Source organism: Gopherus evgoodei, chromosome 12, assembly GCF_007399415.2.
Source record: "Gopherus evgoodei ecotype Sinaloan lineage chromosome 12, rGopEvg1_v1.p, whole genome shotgun sequence".
NCBI classification, from domain to species: domain Eukaryota; kingdom Metazoa; phylum Chordata; order Testudines; family Testudinidae; genus Gopherus; species Gopherus evgoodei.
In genome coordinates, this window is record NC_044333.1 from 43,725,084 (window position 1) to 43,739,853 (window position 14,770).

At 52.9% G+C, this 14,770-nt stretch overlaps 1 protein-coding gene across 3 annotated transcripts in view; it reads left to right on the forward strand.

Annotated features, from left to right (window-relative positions):
• The first annotated feature begins 11,922 nt into the window (after positions 1-11,922).
• AP1G1 (adaptor related protein complex 1 subunit gamma 1) overlaps positions 11,923-14,770 on the forward strand; it is a 106,537-nt gene continuing 103,689 nt past the window's right edge. The window contains exon 1 of one of the 3 annotated variants that reach the window (XM_030582273.1): positions 11,923-12,270. The gene's annotated coding sequence lies outside the window, so the exon portion shown is untranslated. The remainder of the gene's footprint in view (positions 12,271-14,770) is intronic. The other 2 variants (XM_030582271.1, XM_030582272.1) reach the window with 2 other exon arrangements.

A 14,770-nucleotide genomic window follows, 5' to 3' on the forward strand; every position in this document is an offset into this window, starting at 1 on the left:
TTGTTAATTTCAGACCAATTCTCCAATTTGTCACAGTCATTTTGAATACTAAGTCTGTTCTCCAGAGTGCTAGCAACCCCTTCCAGCTTGGCATGATCTGCCAATTTTGTAAGCATACTTTCCACTTCATTACAGATTGATTCACCTGTGCCTGTTAGTCATTACACACTAAGATCTTCCTAGTCTTATCTGATATTAAATAAGAACATAAGAACGGCAATACTGGGTCAGATCAATGGTCCATCTAGCCCAGTATCCTGTCTTCTGACTGGCCAATGCCAGGTGCTTGAGAGGGAATGAACAGAACAGGCCATCATTGAGTGATCTGTCCCCTCCCAACTTCTGGAAAACAGAGGCTAGGGACACTCAGAACATGGTGTTGCATCCCTGCCGATCCTGACTAACAGACATTAATGGACCTATCCTCCAGGAACTTATCTAGTTCTTTTTTGAATCCTGTTATAGTTTTGACCTTCACAACACCCCCTTGGCAAGGAGTCCCACAGGTTGACCGTACGTTGTGTGAAGAACTACTTTCTTTTGTTTGTTTTAAACCTGCTGCCTGTTAATTTCATTGAGGGATCCCTAGTTCTAGTGTTATGTGAAGGAGTAAATAACATTTCCTTATTTGCTTTCTCCACACCAGTCAAAATTTTATAGACCTCTACTGTATCATCCCCCCGTTAGTCATCTCTTTTTGAAGGTGAAAAGTTCCAGTCTTTTTAATCTCTCCTCATACAAAAGGAGTTCCATACCCCTAATCATTTTGGTTGCTCTTCTCTGTACCTTTTCCAGTTCTAACATATCTTTTTTGATATGGGGTGACTAGATCTGGATGCAGTATTCAAGATGTGGGTATACCCTGGATTTATATAGAGGCACTGTGATATTTTGTGTCTTATTATCTATCCCTTTCCTAATGGTTCCTATCATTCTATTAGCTTTTTTGACTGCCGCTGTACATTGAGCAGATGTTTTCAGAGAACTGTCCATGAGTCCAAGATCTCTTGCTTGAGTGGTAACAGCTCATTTAGACCTCATCATTTTGTATGTATAGTTAAAATTATGTTTTCCAATATGTGTTACTTTGCATTTATGAAAGAAATGATATTCCATATTATGAAAACTGTGGCATTTATCTGCCTTAGGGAAAAACTCATTGAAAAGAACCCTGCAGCTAAATGGAACATGTGCATGGGTAGTTCTGCTGGTCCAGCTGTCCAGTTTCGTACTGCTATGTGCATTTCTAAAGCATCCTCCACTGTAGTGGTAACAGTAGTGCAGGGGCCTTGTGTCTGCTCTGGTCTGGCCAGGGCCGGTGCAACCATTTAGGCGCTAGGATTTGGGGGGCAGCATTTTCTTCGGCAGTGACCGTGGCGGCCGGATCTTCAGCTGCCCCGGTCGTCGCCGGCATTTAGGCAGAGGGAGCTGGGGCAGAGGAGCGTGGGGAGGGCCGCCTGCAGCATGTAGGGGGGGCAGCATGTAGGGGAACACCCCACCCCAGCTCACCCCTGCTCCGCCTCCTCTCCGAGCACGCCGTGGCTGCTTCACTTCTCTTGCCTCCCAGGCTTGCGGTGCCAATCAGCTTATGTGCCGCAAGCCTGGGAGGCGGGAGAAGTGAAGCAGCGACGGTGTACTCGGGGTGAGCTGGGAGGGGAGGGGCGGGAGGGGGAGCTGCCGCTGGGGGTGTGTGTGTGTGCCTCAGGACGGTGGTGGGGAGCTGCCAGGGTTGGGCCTGCATGTGAGACTCTGTCCCTCCCGCTTACTATCTTGGTGCAACTGGTATGGAGGGGCAGGCCCATCCCTTGTGTTGTATCAGGGTTGGGTGCAGCCTCACCACCAAGTCCGTGTCCTCGGTGGGGCTGGAGGGTGATCTCCCACCTCCATGCAGCCGGTGGCCTGTGCTCCCCACTGCCATGCTGGAGCATCCACATTCATTTATTGACAAATAAAATATGCCAAATTTTAAAATATTATGCACATATTTTTATTTTTTTTTCATAATTTTGTATTGTCTGCCGACTTTGCCTCCTCACTGTTTACCCCTTTTTCCAGGTAGCACTGTCTGTAAAATGCCTTATTTAAAACAAACGTCAGCCATACCAGGCAGAGCATAAAAGGATCTTATGATGAATGCATCTGGTCTGAATAAGCAAGCTCTGTAGTCATTCCTCATCTGGTACAGAAGTACATAACCTGGTGTCAGGAGTAAAAGTAAGACCAAAAATGAAAAAAGGCAAGAAATGTAGCAGACAGACAGAACAGCAACAAAGGTTGTGGGATGTCATCAACATGCCACTCTTCAGTGCCCCAGAGAACTTCAGTTTTGACAAACCTTCACAATGGACAGACTGGAAACAATATTTTACAAGATTTTGCATTGGTATCAAGCTGCACAAAGAAACTGGAAATATACAGTTATCTTCTTTAATGTATGCTTTGGGAAGCAGGCGGATCATAGCTTTACATCCTTTGACTTTACTGAAGACAAGTCACAAAGATGTCTATGAAAGGGTTCTGGCTATGTGTGATGCATACAGTTTATACTCAGAGAAATGTGGTTTATGAAGAGCATGTTTTCACTAGAGAATTAAAGAAATGGGAAAATGTATGTTTTATAAGAGCTTGGCATACATTAGCTGAAAACTGTGATTTGGGGAATGCAAAAATAAGAGCATATCAGAGACAGGCTGGTTATTGGGTTAACAGATAAAAAACTTTTCACAGCAGCTACAACTGAACCATATTTAACCCTAGCAACAGAGAGCAAAGCATTCTGAGCTGGGACAGCAAAACCTGGAGCAACTTGACAAACCTGAAAAACAAGAAACGAGCCTAGAAACTGTAAACAGACACTTGAGTGTTAAAAGTCATTACTATAAAACCTTTGAGGCAAGGAGAGAGAACTCCCAGGCTAAGAGGGACAAATTCCAGCCTATATGCACAAGGTGTGGAAAAAGACATATCCCAAGAGATGATGCATGTCCATCCAGAGGCACATGGTGTAATACATGCGTGAAATATGGACACTTTGCAACTGTTTGCCACTTTAAAGCAGTCAGGGAATTGACCCATACTACAGACAATCAAGAGCCATTACTTCTGGGATCTATCACTTGTGATGCCATAGAGCCTGCCTGGAGCGTGAAATTGAATATTCATGGCAAGACTAATGAGGAGTCCTTGTGGCATCTTAGGCCTTGGCTACACTGGCGCTTTACAGTGCTGCAAATTTCTCGCTCAGGGATGTGAAAAAAACACCCCCGAGCGCTGCAAGATACAGCGCTGTAAAGCGTCAGTGTAAACAGTGCTGCAGCGCTGGCAGCGCGGGCTGCAAGCTAATCTCCATGAGGAGGTGGAGTATGCGCTGCGACCACACTCACACTTCAAAGCGCTCCCATGGCAGCGTTCCTGCAGCAGTGCTTTGAAGTTTCGAGTGTAGCCAAGCCCTTAGAGACTAACAAATTTATTTGGGCATAAGCTTTCACAGGTTAGAACCCACTTCATCAGATGCATTGAATGGAAAATACAGGAGCTGGTATAAATACATGAAAGAATGGGAGTTGCCTTACCAAGTGTGGCGTCAGTCTAACAACTATTTACTTTAAAATTGACTCAGGAGCTGATGTCACAGGCATGAGAAGGGACTTACAGTCACTTTAAACCCCTCCCAGAACTGAAGTCACCCGACACAACTCTGACTAGCCTTGGAGGTATTATGAATCAGATGGGCCAGTTCATGACAGAAATAACTTACAAAGACAAAATCTGTGCATTCATAGTTAGGACCCTACCAAATTCACGGCCATGAAAAATGCATCCTGGACTGTGAAATCTGGTCTCCGCCTGTGAAATTTGATCTTTTGTGTGCTTTTACCTATGGGTGGTGAGTATAATATGCCAGGGGAGGCTCTGCGAACCCCCGTTGCAGGGCTTTGGGGGGAAGTTTTTGATTTATTATGCCCCATGCAGGTTCCAGGATGGCTGAGGAGGTGGTATGTGCTATTCAGCTTCCCAGGTTCATCAGTAATCTCCCTGGACTACTGATGAACCTGGGAAGCTGAGTAGCAAATATGCCTTGGAACTTACATGGGGCATATCAAAAGCTTCTTCCAGACCAAAGCTGCTTTCCCTTGGGTGGTTTGGGATCTGGGAAGGCGAGGCACGGCACAGCTGCAACTGGCCCTGGACTTCTCTGGGCAGGTGCGGGGGGAAAGCTCAGGGCTCCAGCCGGCCCAGGGCTCCTCTGGCCAAGGAGTGGGGTGGGGAGCAGCTCCTCCGGGCAGGAGGCATCTCGGGCCTCTGGCTGTAAGGGGGTGGAGGAGGGTCTTGGGACTCCAGCTCTGGCATGGGGGTGGCAAAAGGGGCAGAGCCGGGGCAAGCCTCCCCAAAGGGGGACTCCACCCACCGCCCATGCTTTTACCCTATACTATACAGATTTCATGGGGGGGACCAGTGTTTCTCAAACTGGGGGTCCAGACCCAAAATGGAGTTGCAGGGGGGCCACATGGTTATTTTAGGGGGGTTGCAGTATTGACACTCTTACTTCTATGCTGCCTCAAGAGCTGGGTGGCTGGAGAGCGGCGGTTGTTGGCCAGGCGCCCAGCTCCGAAGGCAGCAGCATAGAAGTTAAGGTAGCAATACCATACCATGCCACCCTTTACTTCTGCGCTGCTCCCTCCAGAGCTGGGTGGTTAGAGAGTGACGGCTGCTGACTGAGGGCCCAGCTCTGCAGGGAGCAGCGCAGAAGTAAGGGTGGCAATACCATACCATACCATCCTTACTTCTGTGCTGGTGCTGGCAGTGGCCGGCCAGCAGCCGCTGCTCTCTAGCTGCCCAGCTCTCAAGGCAGCGCTGCTGCCAGCAGCAGTTTAGAAGAAAGGGTAGCAGTACCGCCACCCCGCTACAATCACCTTGGGACCCACCCACCCACCCTCAACTCCTTTTTGGGTCATAATCCCTACAGTTACAACACCCTGAAATTTCAGATTTAAATAGCTGAAATCATGAATTTTATGATGTTTAAAATCCTATTGCCATGCAATTGACCAAAATGGACCGTGAATTTGGTAGGGCCCTATTCATAGTGCATATGGTCAAAGACCAACAACCTTCTCAGCTGCAGTATGGCAGCCACAATGGGCCTAATGAGAAAGGTGGAAGAACTTGATGTAAGATTTGATATTGGACATTTGAAGGGAGATCCAGTACAAATCAACTTAAGAGACAATGGCAATGCTGACCCAAACAAGTGCACAAAGACTCCTACCACTGAGACCTTGGATGAGACTAACTGCAGATTTATGCAAATTCAGGGTGTTACCCGGGGTTCCCTAAACCCAAAGCTCTTGGTAACTTTACTGTCTGTGAGGCAGTACCAAGAAATAAACCGAAGGAGACGCAGCACCTCTGTCTGCTATGTGGTTGGCACAAATCCCAGAAAGTCAAGTGCTTTCACTTAAAGCCTTCACTTTATTAGTCTCCAGCACTCTCACAAGAATGCATTTACTCAAAGTCCCTGCTTTATTTAGTTTCAAGAGCATATACACACAGAATAGATGATAGAGCACTCCACACAATAGTCACCTATGGTCTGGAGGGCTCTTGAGGGGTCAAACAACATGGTTCAAGTGGCCAGCTATCCACCTGTCTTCGGGGATTCCAAGAGATGTCCAGAAAGCATTCTGCAGACCGTCTACCCCTTTTACGTTAGTAACTGATACATTTACATCAACAACAATGAGCAGCGAACAGCAGAGGCTAATGGAGGGAGTTTGCCTGGGATCTGTCCGAGAGGAGATATGCAAAGTGCTGCATTGGGGGGCTGTGCTGGTGAGCATCTGAGTGTCTGTGGCGGGGACAGTTTGTCAGTTTGACACACACCAGAAGTCAAATATAGATAGACTTCCTGTTTTTCACAGACACTTACCCCAGCATATCAGGGAGGACATAGAGTCAGGCTCACTCCTTGTGATCATCCCTCCCTCCTGGATTTGCCTTAGTTATGGTAAGTTCCTGCAAAGGCCTACTAAATAGCTACTCTTGGCAATAAGCAAAATAATCAATATTCCAGAACTAGCAGTTGGCAGTGACTTGGGCACTCGGATGGTTGCTAAAAATGCCCTTCTACAAGAGGACATCATTACCTGGTTATAGTGGACTATTTTTCCAGATATACAGGAACAATGTACTTGAAAGCAGGGCTGTCCCTAGCCATTTTGGTGCTCTACGCAGCCCCCCTGTGGGGGGGGGGGGTGGCCCCAGGCCTCTGCAGGAGGGGGCAGAAGCAGGCTTGATGGTAGGGGGGGAACTGCCCCCCAGCATGAGCGGGCAGAGCGGAGCAGGTTGGGGCTGGGTCAGTCCACTTCCTGCCACCTGTTGAGTGCAGGGCAAGCCTGACCCCTGCTGCAGTCATCAGGGGAAGGGGTGGAGTGGGGGCAGGAAGAGGCGGGGCAAGGCTGGGGCAGAGCAGGGGCAGGAGCCATGGGGAAGAGGCGGAGCAAGGGCTAGAACAGCACAAAACTGCATAGGGCACCAGGAAACAAATTTCCTGTGCCCTACATAGCTGTGTACTTTGCGTATGGGTAAGGACGGCCCTGCTTGAAAGACATAACATGTAGCAGTGTTATTGAGAAACTGAAGTGCACTTTTGCTCATTTCAGTGTTTCAGAACAACTAGTGAGGGACAGTAGCCTACAGGTTCATTGCATCAGAATTTAAGTCATTCCATATGAAGTATAATTTTGATCATATCAGCAACTCACATCACCCACAAACAAATGGAGAAGGTGAGAGAGCTGTACAGACAGTAAGGGCTTGTCTACATCAGAAAGTTGCAGCGCTGGTGAGGGAGTTACAGCGCTGCAACTTTGAAGGTGTACACATCTGCAGGGCACCACCAGCGCTGCAACTCCCTGTTTGCAGCGCTGGCCGTACTCCCGTTTTGTCTCGGGTGTAGAGGATCCAGCGCTGGTGATCCAGCGCTGGTAATCCAATGTAGACAGTTACCAGCGCTTTTCTTGACCTCCGTGGAAGGAGGAAGCCTCTGGTAATCAAGCTGGTCTCCTTTCCCGGTTTGCTCTCTCGTTCCCAGAACCCCGAGCAAGCAGGTCTCCTTCCCTGCGGTTTGCTGGGTGGCTCCGGGAACGCGAGAGCAAACCGCGGCGAAGCTGGTCTCCTTTCCCGGTTTGCTCTCGCGTTCCCGGAACCCCGAGCAAGCAGGTCTCCTTCCCTGCGGTTTGCTGGGTGGCTCCGGGAACGCGAGAGCAAACCGCGGCGAAGCTGGTCTCCTTTCCCGGTTTGCTCTCGCGTTCCCGGAACCCCCCTTGAAGCCACCCAACAGCGCTGCAGTGTGGCCACATCTAACACCACTTGCAGCGCTGGTTGCTGTAAGTGTGGCCACTCTGCAGCGCTGGCCCTATACAGCTGTACTAATACAGCTGTAACAACCAGCGCTGCAAAATTTTAGATGTAGACATGGCCTAAGAAAATCCTACGACAGAAACATCCATTCCTTGCTCTTCTGCATTACAGAGCAGCACCAATAGCAGCTACTGGATATAGTACAGCACAGCTCCTGATTAAGCTACTGTTCCAGCCTTGGGAAAGGACATATTTCCAGAGTGGCCAGACACGAAGAGAGTAGTCAAATTGGTTAAGAAGACTAAAGAGATTATGAATACTTTTACAGTAGATGTCATGCAGCGAAACACCAGGCCTAGAACCTGGTGACCATGTTTACATCTAATAGGATGGACAACTTCAGCTGCCATGAAGAAAAAAAAAATCAGCATCAAGATCAGTGGACCCCAACCTTTTTGGCTGGCGGGTGCCAGCCGAAGGACCACCGTGGCAGTGGAGCACCCGCCGAAATGCCACTGAATTTCGGCGGGGACGCCTCTTGATGACATCACTTGCCGTCGACAAGCGGTGTCATCGAGAGGCGTCCCTGCTGAAATTCGGGAGTGACGCCTCTCAATGACGTCACTTGTTGACGGCAAGCGGTGTCATCGAGAGGCGTCCCCGCCGAAATTCGGGGGTGATGCCTCTCGATGACGTCACTTGTTGGCGACAAACGTCGTCATCGAGAGGCGTCCCCGTCAAAATGCTGCTGCAGCATTTCGGCGGGTGCTCTTCCGGGGGCCAGGATCATATGTGATTGAGACTGACAATGGAGAGTTCAATAGAAACAATTGACATCTACACTTTGTTCCTCAGAAAGAACAACAATTAGCATAGCAAACTCTAGAGATGGTAGATGCAGAATAAGAAGATGACAACTCAAGGATACTAACCAACCACAGCTAGTCATAGTATCTAATGGACAGCCAGGTGACCAAGTCGTTATGCATTCGAGTTGTGTAATTAGAAAACTAGTATGATTCAGAGACACTTAACAGACTGATCCATACTGAACTTCAAAGACAGTAATAATGTAAATATTGTAAATGGTAGAAACGTAGAACTTAAAGGGGGATATGTAATGGAATGCTAAACTGTGTTATCCTGTTTAGTGTCTAGGTGGTACTGTGTGGAAAATACTTGATTTAAATAAACCTCAGCCCAGGGCCATCCTTACCCATATGTAAAGTGTGCAGCTGCATAGGGCACCAGGAAATTCAGAATTTCCTGGTGCCCTACGCAGCTGTGTGCTGCTCCAGCCCCTGCTCTGCCTCTTCCCCATGGCCCTTGCCCCTGCTCCGCCACAGCCCCTGCCCCTGCTCCGCCACAGCCCCACCCCCACTCCACCCCTTCCCCATAGCCCCCACCCCTGCTCTGCTCCGCCGGCGAATGCTGAGGGGCAGTTCCACCCTGCCCCTCAAGGCTGGGAGCCAGTGGAGCAGGCTGGAGGCAGTTTCTCCCCCTGCACTCCTGCAGAGGCCTGGGGCCCACACAGCCCCCCCATGGCGGGGGTTTGCATAGGGCACCGAAATGGCTAGGGACAGCACTGCTCCCAAGCCTGCTCCTGCCCCCTGTGGAGGCATGGGGCCTGCCCCGCAGAGGCCTGGTGCCGCCACCCCACCGCCCATGGGCTGGCTGCTTATGGGACCAAAATGGCTAGGGATGGCCCTGCCTCAGCCATACCTGGCAGAGCACTAAAGGATCTTATGATTAGCACAGCTGGTGCACACTCTGTAGCCAGTCCATATCTGGTAGAAGCACATGACACCCTCTGTTCTGGGCAAGACAGTCCAGATAGTTGGTGGTGAATATTGACAACTGGATTGGGCCCACAGGAGCACTGCGGTTGGGCACATACACCTCTGCTTATTCAGCAGTTAATTAGGTTTGACATGAAGCACACTTTGGAAAATGTAATGTTTGTCTTCTTGGGCTTCTGGCATTCAAAAACTCATTGGCCCAGGACTTTGAATCCATATGGAGAACTAAGTAAACTAGAATCCTGGAGCGGGGAGTTTTACCTGTCAGCTATTGGCTAGAGGCAGACCCACCTCCACCTTAATCTGTTACAGATCTGCATGACTAGCAGTGAGCTGCCATAGAACGCAGCTCCATTCAGATGTGTTCTGAAGATTTTAGAAATTCTTTGTCCTTTGGGGACAGCCTGAATGTTAGCTCCTTCAGTGATGACAAAGAGCTAATGGGAAAGCTACCAACATCTTCAACATATTCATCTCCTTGTCCTTTGAGTTTTTAGACAGTGTATATGGAACAGGAGAGAAAGAAAAGGGAAATTAATGGCTTCAAAGATACAAAGACCCAGACTATCTACCTAATAGCAATAAGGTTAACTCCAGAAGTCCTTGGTTCCAGGACTTTAGTTCTGAGCAAGCTCTTTGACACAGAGACTGTCATTCACTAAATATTTGTACAGTGCCTAACACAACAGGGCCCAACCAGTTATCGTCAAGCACCTGTTGGGGTTCCCCATGGAGTCTGAATGCAATTGGAGCCATGGGATTCAGCTGAGTGTCAGATACGGTGCTGCACTACAGTAGCTTTCTGGTGCCAGCACCTTCTCTGTCCGTGCAAAGAGCTCTCTTTAGAATTGTTAGGCTCATTGCTAAAGAATATAGAAGTTGAGTTAGGTATTTCCTGCTGTGTAGGAGGAAGGGAATATGAAGAGTTTTGTAAGGCCACCATCTCCTCACAGTATAGGGTAACTATGCCACCACCCGCACCTTCCCTCCTGGTTCTTCTACTAACTTTCCACAGGTCAAGTATTTCAAACAAGATTTCCTTTCCAGGCTCTAATGTATTGGCTTTTATAGTTTCCAGTAGCCCTCCAGTTCCAAAACTTCCTTCTCAACTAAGGGATTACACAGCCCTACTTCCAGGGTTTAGTGCTACACTTATCCCTCATCTCTTTAAATTAGCCTCCCAGAAGTTCCATTGAAGCTTGCAAAAATCTTCAAGAAACAGAACTCAAAGCAGAAATTTTAAAATAATGCTTTTTCCTGGAAAACATATCTGCTAGGGTGAAACCCCACTCCACAGCTTAGAGCCAGATCACCACATCTTAGTCCTAGCTCCACTGACCTATCTTTCCTGATGCCTCAAAGGCACCTACAAGTCAGGCCTCTACTTCACCTGAAGTATCTCCCTAGGGTTCTCCCTTATTTACCTCAGAAATATGATTGTGTCATATGACTCCCTGGTCACTTGACCATTTTCCCCACCTGGGGAAGACACATGGCTGTATCAGAGCTGGGGCGGAGACCAATCCTCTCTTAAAGGGCCAGCTACAGTCTCACAAAGAGGAGCACCAGAGTCTCACAACAAGCTGGTGTAGTGGGAAAACAGGGCTCTAGGTCCAGAAAAAAAAGATAGGGAACACGAGCCAGGGAGAAATAATTTTTCTACTTTATTGTTCTTACCTAGCAATGCTCTCCAATGGCTTTCCCCTATGCTATCTCTGCAGGTCTCCTGTTTCTTTCCCTCCCACTTCTTTCTTGGCTCTTCCATCTACTGCTCCTACCAGCTCCAAGTTCTCCATCTCTGCCATGATGCCTACAGAACCCAGACAACTACCAATGGGAAGGCAGGTGACAAGCTATGCCTCTTCTTTTCTTGCTCCTTCGTTCCCTGTATCTAGCCCCAATTAAAAAGAGAAAGAACCACCACCAAAATCTATGGCCAGTACACAAAATTAACCAAGATGATCCAATTCTTCCCCATAGTCATTTGCTTGTATGTTGTATCTACACCTCCTACCTTTCACACGTGTAACTGGATTGTAAGCCCTACAATAAATGTGTTACAGATTTCCTTCCAAATATTTTGTGATCAACAGCTGTGCTCTGAATTCCATAGCCCAAGTCCTTCTTCTGTGAACACGGAGGCCCAGACTTTTGCCATACCATTCCTGTTAGTGAAGGAGGGAAAGGTTTGAATGCAGAAATTTCTTCTTCTGAAAACACAAATAGTTAAAAGGACAGAAAACATATGTTCCAATGGTAATTTTGCCAATATTGTGTATGAATTCAATGTACCAAAAATATGCTGCCATGGACATTCTGAACCTCCAATATCTTGAGAGTTGTGCTTATCTGCATATTCCCAAACTGCCTCAGAGCACTGATGGGTAAGCACAGGGCATACTGAGTTTGTTCCACTTGTAGAAAGGGGACAGAAAGTATCTGTAACAAAGGATGTGAAAAGATGGGCATTGCCTTACCAAGTGGCAATGCCCATCTTTTCATGTACTCTATAGATATACCTGCCTATTGTACTTTTCGTGGGTTTTAGCCCATGAAAGCTTATGCCCAAGTAAATTTGTTAGACTCTAAGGTACCACAAGGATTCTTGTTGCGGCTGATACAGACTAACAAAGGAGACAGCATAGCTTCCTGCAGCGGATTATATGAGGACTCACTCTATTGCCAGGTTTGAGCCTGCGGGAAGAGGGCGGAACCCTCTTTCTCGGCGTCGTGGGCGGCCGGTCTCATCTCGCGGTAACACTGGGAGCGGCGACTAGCCGGGCGTCGGACGTCATCACTGCCTGCCACGGCGCCCACATAGTTCTCCTCGAACATGGACTTTCAAGAATGCTTCCGCCTACGAAAGTAGTTCCCAACTGCCGCTGCCACCGGCGCCAGCGAACGGCCCGTTGTCCGGAAGGCTGATCATCTGGGACGGCAGTGTCGGCGGAGGGCCGCTCCAGACGAGGTTGGGCCGAAAAACGGAGAGGAGAGAGTCCCATCCAGGGAATCCCTCCGCCTGCGGTACCGGTGCTGAGGTCGCGAAGCCGCCATTTTGGATGCCTGGCTCCTGTTACTGCCGCTTCCTCCGCTGCAGGGACCCGGCCCGGTGAGTGGGGGCGGGGACCTCGGGGTCATTGTCCTCGTCCGCTGTCTCTCCCCGCCGGCCTCTAGCCCCCGCGCTGTGTGACCCCGACCCTCTCCCGCCGGCCTCGCCCGCCTGCCCCGTCCCCCCCTCCCCCGCAGGGCCAGCGCACCCCCCTTCCCCCCGCCTGCCCCGTCCCCCCTCCCCCGCAGGGCCAGCGTGCCTGCCCCCCCCCCGCAGGGCCAGCGCACCCCCCTTCCCCCCGCCTGCCCCGTCCCCCCTCCCCCGCAGGGCCAGCGCACCCCCCTTCCCCCCGCCTGCCCCGTCCCCCCTCCCCCGCAGGGCCAGCGTGCCTGCCCCCCCCCCGCAGGGCCAGCGCACTCCCCTTCCCCCCGCCTGCCCCGTCCCCCCTCCCCCGCAGGGCCAGCGTGCCTGCCCCCCCCCGCAGGGCCAGCGCACCCCCCTTCCCCCCGCCTCCCCCGTCCCCCCCCCGCAGGGCCAGCGCACCTCCCCTTCCCCCCGCCTGCCCCGTCCCCCCTCCCCCGCAGGGCCAGCGCACCCCCCCTTCCCCCCGCCTGCCCCGTCCCCCCTCCCCCGCAGGGCCAGCGTGCCCCCCCGCCTGCCCCGTCCCCCCCCCGCAGGGCCAGCGCACCTCCCCTTCCCCCCGCCTGCCCCGTCCTCCCCCCCCGCAGGGCCAGCGCACCCCCCCTTCCCCCCGCCTGCCCCGTCCCCCCCCCCCGCAGGGCCAGCGCACCCCCCCTTCCCCCCGCCTGCCCCGTCCCCCCCCCGCAGGGCCAGCGCACCTCCCCTTCCCCCCGCCTGCCTGCCCAGTCCCCTGGGCCCCCCCTGCCTGCCCCGTCCCACCCCTGCAGAGCCAGTGCACCTCCCCTTTGCCCCGCCTGACCCGTTCCCCCCTCCCCCGCAGGACCAGTGCACCTCCCTTCCCCCCGCCTGCCCCGTCCCCCCCTCCCCCGCAGGGCCAGCGCACCCCCCCTTCGCCTGCCTGCCCAGTCCCCCAGGCCCCCCTGCCTCCCTCCCCCCCGCAGGGCCAGCGCACCCCCACTTCCCCCCGCCTGCCATGTTCCCCCCTCCCCCGCAGGGCCAGCGCACCCCCCCTTCCACCTGCCTGCCTGCCCAGTCCCCCGGGCCCCCCTGCCTGCCTCCCCCCCGCAGGGCCAGCGCACCCCCTTGTTCCCCCGCCTGCCCCCTCCCCTCCCCCGCAGTGCCAGCGCACCTCCCCTCCCCGCAGGGCCAGCGTGCCTGCCCCGTCCCCTCCCCCCGCAGGGCCAGCGCGCCTGCCCCGTCCCCTCCCCCCGCAGGGCCAGCGCACCTCCCCTCCCCCCCGCCTGCCTGCCCAGTCCCCTGGGTCCCCCCCGCCTGCCCCGTCCCACCCCTGCAGAGCCAGCGCACCTCCCCTTTGCCCCGCCTGCCCCGTCCCACCCCTGCAGAGCCAGCGCACCTCCCCTTTGCCCCGCCTGACCCGTTCCCCCCTCTCCCCGCAGGGCCAGCGCACCTCCCCTCTCCCCGCAGGGCCAGCGCACCCCCCCCTCCAGTCGGGTCCTCTGGGCCTCCCCCACCTGCCCTGTCCTCCCCCACAGGGCCAGCGCACCCCCTTTTTCTAGGCTGGTCCTCTGGACCCTTCCTGCAGGGTCAGCACACTCTACCTCCCCTCCAGCCAGGTCCTCTGGACCCTCCTTCCTGCCCCCACCCAGGACCAGCGCACCCCCCTCTCCTCCAGCCCGTTCTCTGTGTCTCCTGCCTGCCCTGCCCCTCCCCGCAGGGCCAGAGCACCCCCCCTCCCTCCAGCCGGGTCCCCTGGGCCCTCCCGCCTGCCTGTCCCCGCCTGCACGGCCAGCGCATCCCCCTCCCCTCTAGCCCAGTCCTCTTGCCCCTCCTTGCAGGGCCAGTGCACGCCCCTCCCCCGCCTACCCGCCCTGTCCCCCCTGCAGGGCCAGCACACCCCCTCCTCCAGCCCGGTCCTCTGGATCCCATTCCCCCTCATAACGTTCCCAACCTCCTGTGTCTGCTCCTCTTGGCCGGCATAATACTCCCAATCCTATACGCACACACCCCTACCCCGGGGCCCTTGTAATTGCCTCAATCCTGTATCTGCACCCCATCCCATCCCGTATCCCTTCCCCTTACCCTCCTGCACCAGGCCAGCCTAATCCTCCCAAACCTATTATTGTATCCCCTCCCCTACTGACCCAGTGTAACCCCCTCCATATCCCCTCCCTTGCTTCTCCAGCCCCTCTGTCCTGTATCTCCTACTTTATTGGGCTAGCATAACCTTCTCTTCCACAATGCCAGCATAACTCTCCCCTCCAACACCCAATCCCCCAAATACCCTTGTCCCATATCCCCTTTTGCAATGGGTCAGCATAAACCACCCCACAACCCCCTTGTCCGCCCCCTCCCCCACTTAACCTCCATTTCTGCATGTGTCCCATGTTCCCTCTTCCATCTGGTTAGCGTAACTGCCCCCCGTCTTCTTCCCACTCACAATCTTGTGCCCCCCTCCTGT